The sequence below is a fragment of the Ricinus communis genome, chromosome 7 (genome assembly GCF_019578655.1).
Source record: "Ricinus communis isolate WT05 ecotype wild-type chromosome 7, ASM1957865v1, whole genome shotgun sequence".
NCBI classification, from domain to species: Eukaryota; Viridiplantae; Streptophyta; class Magnoliopsida; order Malpighiales; family Euphorbiaceae; genus Ricinus; species Ricinus communis.
Window position 1 is genome coordinate 12,897,561 of NC_063262.1, and position 6,539 is coordinate 12,904,099.

Sequence of the window (6,539 nt, forward strand, 5' to 3'; positions counted from 1 at the left end):
AAAATCTAATGTCCATTTAGAGACCACAATGAGTGGTTGCTAACCTGAATATTAAATATTTACAGGTACTTTACTGACCATTTAGAGACTACAAACATGTGGTCTCTATTTATTCAATGAATATAAAGATTATTAAAATAATAATTTTTTAATAAAATATTATTTTATATACTATTTACTTATGTATATTACTACTTATCTTATTTTACTTAATATATAATACTATTTAAGCATTTCATTTTATTTATTTATATTTTCATTTATTATTTATTATTTTTAATTATATTCATTTATACTTATATATATAAAAATATAATTATATACTAAAATATTTTAGTATAAATGTATAGAAATTAGCGACCACATTACTTTGTGGTTGCTAATGAATTTATGCAAAACACAGCTTTCATTTTCGTTTCTTTTAGCGACCACTTGAAACATGGTCGCTATGGAGTTATATAAGAGTTGGTTGGTGTTTAAGTTAATGAGTTTTTTAAAGAAAATGATGTGGTTCATTGCTTTTAATTTGCTATCTTGAAAGGTTATACCAATATCATATTCTCTGATTTGAAATTGCAGAGTTACCCAAACCCTAAATTCCCCAAACTCTAGCCACCAACCGCCTTATGATGCTGGTCATAGTTGTTTCCCGTTTTCTGTTAAGATAAGTCTTCGCCATTCTTCTCTATCTCTCTTCAAATATCCATATATAAGTAGCAATTTTGGTAAGTTTCTCTTGTGGGTTTCAGTTGTATTTTTTTCTCTCTCTCATTTTTGTTCAAAGGAAGTCAAATAACTCAAGTGAGCAACCTGTATATTTGTACCTCTTTTTATTTTTTTAATATTTATTTCTTAATTTGTGCGTTGTGAATTAGTAGGTATATATGCCCTTTTGGTTAAATCTGTACCATTAGAAATCATGGAATCTCCTTTTATGTTTTTCAATTCTTAAGTTCTTTGCTTCTTTATCTGGAATTTTTTTCTTTAGGTCTTGATTATAATCTTAGACACTTTGTTGCTTGTCCTATGGCCATTTGATGAAAATCTACAGTTTTTAATGGTGGATTTTGAGATTTGCTATTTTCTTCCTAGAATTAAACCTCTTCTTTTTTTTTTTTATGCTAGACATGATTTGGTTTCTGAATTTCTTGAAAATTTATAGTTGAAAAGAGAAAGGATTCTCAGCTGTATTTAGGGTTTGACAAATTAGTGATTTTGTTTTCAAATATTATGGGATAAGAACTAAACCAAAATAATTTTTAAATGGATAGTAATCTTCAGTAATCTACAAGACTTGCAGTCGGAGAAATAACGAAGACATTTTTATTCTATTTTGTTATGTGATTTTCTTTTAATTGTAAAAGACTTATTATAAACAATAAAGACTTTCTTACTATATATAATCTTTGTAATTTGCAGCCACAAAAGTCTATTTTTGGGGAGTTTGAATCTTACTATATAAGTGTTCCATTTACTCATGAGCTCAACTTTTAGAGTATAAATTTTTTAAAATAGAGTTTCATTTAACATTAGAAGTTTATTCGTTCCTCTCAATTTAAGCAAGGTGTTAAAATTCAATTACATCTCCCTTCTTTTTTAATTCAAGAGAAAAGCCAACTCTAAAACAACTCTAAGTCCACATTAAAAAAATTAGTTTCTAAAAACACCTCAACCATTTACAAATACCTTACCAAGAATGAGATACTTTAATTGCTACCCATTACTAAAGAATCATTATATGAATGTTAGCTGAATTTTGTATTTCTTTTGATTTTATTTTCTCCATTACTATGGATGATTAAATGTGTTGGCATTTAACTATTCAATGATGTGTAAATACATACAAGATACAAGTACAACATATTTAAAAGAGAAAGAAGTGGCCTTCTCCACTTTTGCTATGCTAATAGTAGTAACTCAAATATCTATTGGGTTTGTCACTTCTGAATATTTGGCCATTTAGGAGAGATGGAGCTTCTTGTTGTTTCAGTTCTTGAGAATGTAATTCATGGCTTTGTATATGGTTCATTTTTTTAAATCCAAAGGTGTCATGGTAAGTAATTAGTAGCCTCTTCTTTTTGTTTTCAAGAAAAAAGAAATACTTAGACTACAGTTTGATTCGAATTCATAACATCACAGTCCTAAAGCTTTTTATAGGTGATAATCAACAGTTAATAGTAATTCTGGTGCCAAGCATAATAAACATATTAGTTTTAATGCCTTATGAAAATTGTTTTAAATTTAGTATTACTTTGAGCTGACAATTATAAGCTTATGCTATCCTCTCTTTATTACTCAGGGATGGGAAGTGCCCTGGAGAAACTATATGGTCAAGCTATTGGTGCTAGACAACTTAACATGCTTGGAGTCTATGCAAAAATCTTGGATTTTTTTTATATTTAATTAATTTAATTTTGTTGATTTATTTAATTTATTTAATTAGTTTAATTAAATTTAGTTAATTTAATTTAATTAATTAATTTATATTCAATAATTAGGCAAGAAAGCTTTGAATAGTGTCTAGCAGAGGTGGCTCGGATGAAAACGGATTTTTGTATATTCTCTTTGTGACTTGAGATTTGTTTATTTATCGTTTTTAGTATGTTTGAACTTGTTAATATTTTTGTACATTACACAATTTTAATTTTTAATTACATTCCTCTTCTGTTCTGTTCTGTTATTTTATAATTTATAATTTTATTTACAATTTTATATAACAGTAATATATATAACTTAAACGATATGCAATATAATATTAATAAGACTAAATATATAAAAAAATCAATAAAAATTAATTAAAGAAATCATAATATTAATTTAGCTATAAAATGCTAAGTAGTCTTTGATATGGTAGAGAGACTACAAATAAATGGTAGCTAAAACTAGAAACTATGAAATGGTGTTCAATTTGCTACCACTTAACGACCACAAATATGTGGTCTCCAAATTAGCTACCACTTGTATGTGGTTGTTAAGTGGTAGCTAAATGGTCTCTAGGAGGTCTCTCATATCAATACTATAGCGGTCAACTAGAAACTAAATAACAACCACATGTGGAGTAGCAAAATAGAGACCACATGATGCGGTCGCTATTTTTAGAGACCACGCAACCTTTTGGTTGCTATTTTTATTAGCGACCAGGATTTTAGTGACCACGAAATGTGGTCTTTAAAGGGTCGCTATATGCATTTAACAAGTGGTCTCTAAATTGCTTTTTTTTTTTGTAATAGAAAGTTAATTTCTTATTTTATCATTTAGAAAACATTCTATTTGAGTCTTTTATCTAGTTATTTCCTATCTTAATTAATTTCTTATTTTGTCATTTAGGAAACATTCTAATTAAGTCTTTTATCTAGTTATTTCCTATTTTATTAGTTCCTAATCTATTTAAGGGACTAGGGTTTATTATTTGTCTATCTAAACACATTGTAGCTGAATGATTTGAGGTTAATGAATATTTTTATTTGACTCCATTGTGAGAAATCAATTCTTGGTTCTTCTAAGAACTTGTGAATTTATCAAGACTTGTCTTATGACGTTCCTTTATGACTTATCACTCACTTTTTTCTAAGCTTAAGTGTGGCGTTCTAGAACTTTCTACACCAAGGTTCACACTTCTATTAAAGTGTTGGGTCGAGGTGTTTGTTCGTGAATCAGACTTTAGATGTTCTTGAAAATAATTATGTAATGTGACTCTTAAAAGTCCTTACGAGAATCACATCATTTGGTATCAGAGCTAAGTTTCTAAATCTATTTTATCTATCTTCTACTTTATTGTTATTGTTTTAATTTTTGTTCCTACTAAATTTCTAGTTTCTTCTCTTTCTTATAGCTGAATTCTTCTTTTTTTCTTAAGATTGATAGTTTGACCTTTAAAATTTTTGTCCTAAAGTTTCTTGTTATTCCATTATTAATTTATTTTCTTACATCTAATGTGTGTGATTATATATACAAAAATAAAAAAAAGGCCTTGTTTCAAAATCAAAAGAGGGCTTTTTCTCGCTTGTTTGATGAGAGACCATACAAGGCTTTCTTCAATCGGCAAAAACAAGGGATGGATCGGAAGTCTGATAAGGCTTTAAGAGATGGGGACTCCAGCGGTAAGAAAGAGTCACTTAGTAAATCAATCGGTGGATCACACACACTTGTTAAAGACAGGGACACGCCTTGTAAAGGGCAGTTGATTTGAGTGCAATCACGAGTGCTTGTGTGTATTATAAGATGTTTCATTAAGAGTAATTTGCTCGACAACATTATGAAAAGTCTCTATGAAATTTTCTTACTCCTAAATCTAAGCCAAAGAGGTTAGCAAGACAACTACATTAACTAAAAGATGATGAGATTTCAACGAAGATAAAATCTATAAGAAGCAGTTTTGAATCATACAAGCATGATTTTGAAGAATTGAGCTTTCTTAAGAATCTAGAAGATAAAGTTGAATCTGAGCCATCTTTGGAGACTAATGTTGATGAAGTTAAAGAGATAATATGCTATCCTGAAGGAAAGATAGATTCTTATAGGTCGATGATTGAAAATGGTGAGAAGGACAACAATTTGCCATCTTTGAGCAAATATGAAATTGAAGAAGTCAAAGTTGAAGATGAGGCAAAGGTTAAGTTAGAGAAAAGTGAAGAAATCCTACTAAATGCCATTAAACATGTTGAGTTTATTGGCATTAAAAATATTATTTATTCAAAAATTTCTCTAACCACTTTTGTGAAAGAATTACAGGTTAAGAATGAGTTTATATTGATTTAATCATATGTTTGGTTCTTTCACAATATCCTAGCAAGATTCAAGGATGAATCCTTTCAAAGAAAAGGGAAATGATGCAAATCAGGATACAAGTTATCTTTGGGTCAAGGTCCCTACAATTCAGATTTGGCTTTCTTAGGAATCTTGTTCCAATTCCACCTGTTGGGTCTTGTCACAAGTTGCCAAGTTTCATATCATTGGCACCAATTAGAGGAATAAAGCATCAAATTAATTTCATTCCTTGATCATAAATACCTAATCGACCTATCTATAGGAGCAATCCTGAGGAGACTAAGGGGCTTCAAAAGCAAGTTGAAGAATTGATGACTAAAAGATTGATTAGGAAAAGTATGAGCCCATGTGCAGTTCCAGTACTACTTGTGCCTAAAAAGGATGGATCATGGAGGATGTGCTTTGATTATCATCAATAAAATCACTATAAATTATAGACATCCAATTCTTAAGCTTGATTATATGCATGATGAACTGCATGGTGCTTGTATCTTTTTAAAAATTGACTTAAAAAGTTATTATCATCAGATTCACAAGAAAGAAGGCGATTGATAAGTGCTAGAAGCACTTAATTTTGAGTCTTATTTTATCTTAATTTCGCCTTAAATTGAGTTTTTAATTTGTTTGCTAGAGTTTATTTTCAGTCCTTTTTAGGTACTTGGCAAAGCTTACACGACAAGGAGAAGTTTTGACATCAAAATACACGGAAATCAACCCACGAAACACTTGTTTATCAGGAGATGAAGAACCACATGGGCATAACACAGGAAGAACTTGCTTGTGAGGCCTTCCCGTGTGAAGTTCAGAAAGTTGTAGATCGAAGGAATGTCTCACATGGGAAGCACACACCCGTGTAGGCGTCCCGTGTAAGCTACAAAAATTGGCAAATTGTTCAAGGCACAACATGGGAAAAGAAGATGCATGTATGATCTTCCTGTGTGACCTAGATGATTGTTTCAAAAGCGATTTCGAGCTAAGGACATCACATGGTCGTGTAATGCCCATGTGGCCCCCATGTGGCACATAAAAAGATATTATTTAAGAGAAATTGTGGGTTCTTTTGAAGGGAGTTCCATCATATTTTTATTTTTAAAGAGAGAAACACTTATTTTCTTTTATTTTTAGGGTTTTGATTGGTTATTTCTTAAGAAAGAACATCAATTCCTTCATTATTTTCAAGATTGAAAATTTTCATCTCTACTCTTCTATGAATAATTTGAGATCTTTTTTCCCTAATCTTTATTTCTTTATTGTAATGTTTAGGAACTAATTTTCTTGCTATTTGGGTCTTGATGCACCCTAATTTGTTTTGTGTGGATTAATTCAAAGTTAATGCAATTAATATTTTTCTTTGAGTTGTTTTGTTCCTTTGATTGCTTAATTATATATTTCAAATGACAAGTTGACGTTTTGATTAGAATTTATTTTCATAAACTGATTAGAGATAACTTTTATGAACTGATCATATCTTAGGAATTGAGGATTAATTGGGATACTAGAGATATATCTACAAGATCCTTTGATTTAATAATTTCTTAATCTTATTGCATGACCTAAGTGAGTGAGTTTGAGAAGAGATTCCTCTCTCTCCTCTTAGGAATTAGGGGTTTAATCACTTGAGAAAGGTTTAAACCTAATTTAATAGAATGCCAACTCAACTCTTAATTAGAATTAATTGTTGTTTATTTCATGAAATATTTAACTTATTATGGGGATTCACTACCTAATCAAGTTTACCAATTATTTTAATCTTTAGTTTCAAGATTATTTTA

The 6,539-nt window shown here is 29.8% G+C and overlaps 1 long non-coding RNA gene across 1 annotated transcript; it reads left to right on the forward strand.

The window, feature by feature from the left end:
- The first annotated feature begins 459 nt into the window (after nucleotides 1–459).
- On the forward strand, nucleotides 460–2,665 carry LOC125370550. The gene is made up of 2 exons (XR_007216598.1): nucleotides 460–725; nucleotides 2,300–2,665. It is a non-coding gene; the product is annotated as an uncharacterized LOC125370550 (long non-coding RNA).
- Nucleotides 2,666–6,539: the final 3,874 nt, after the last annotated feature.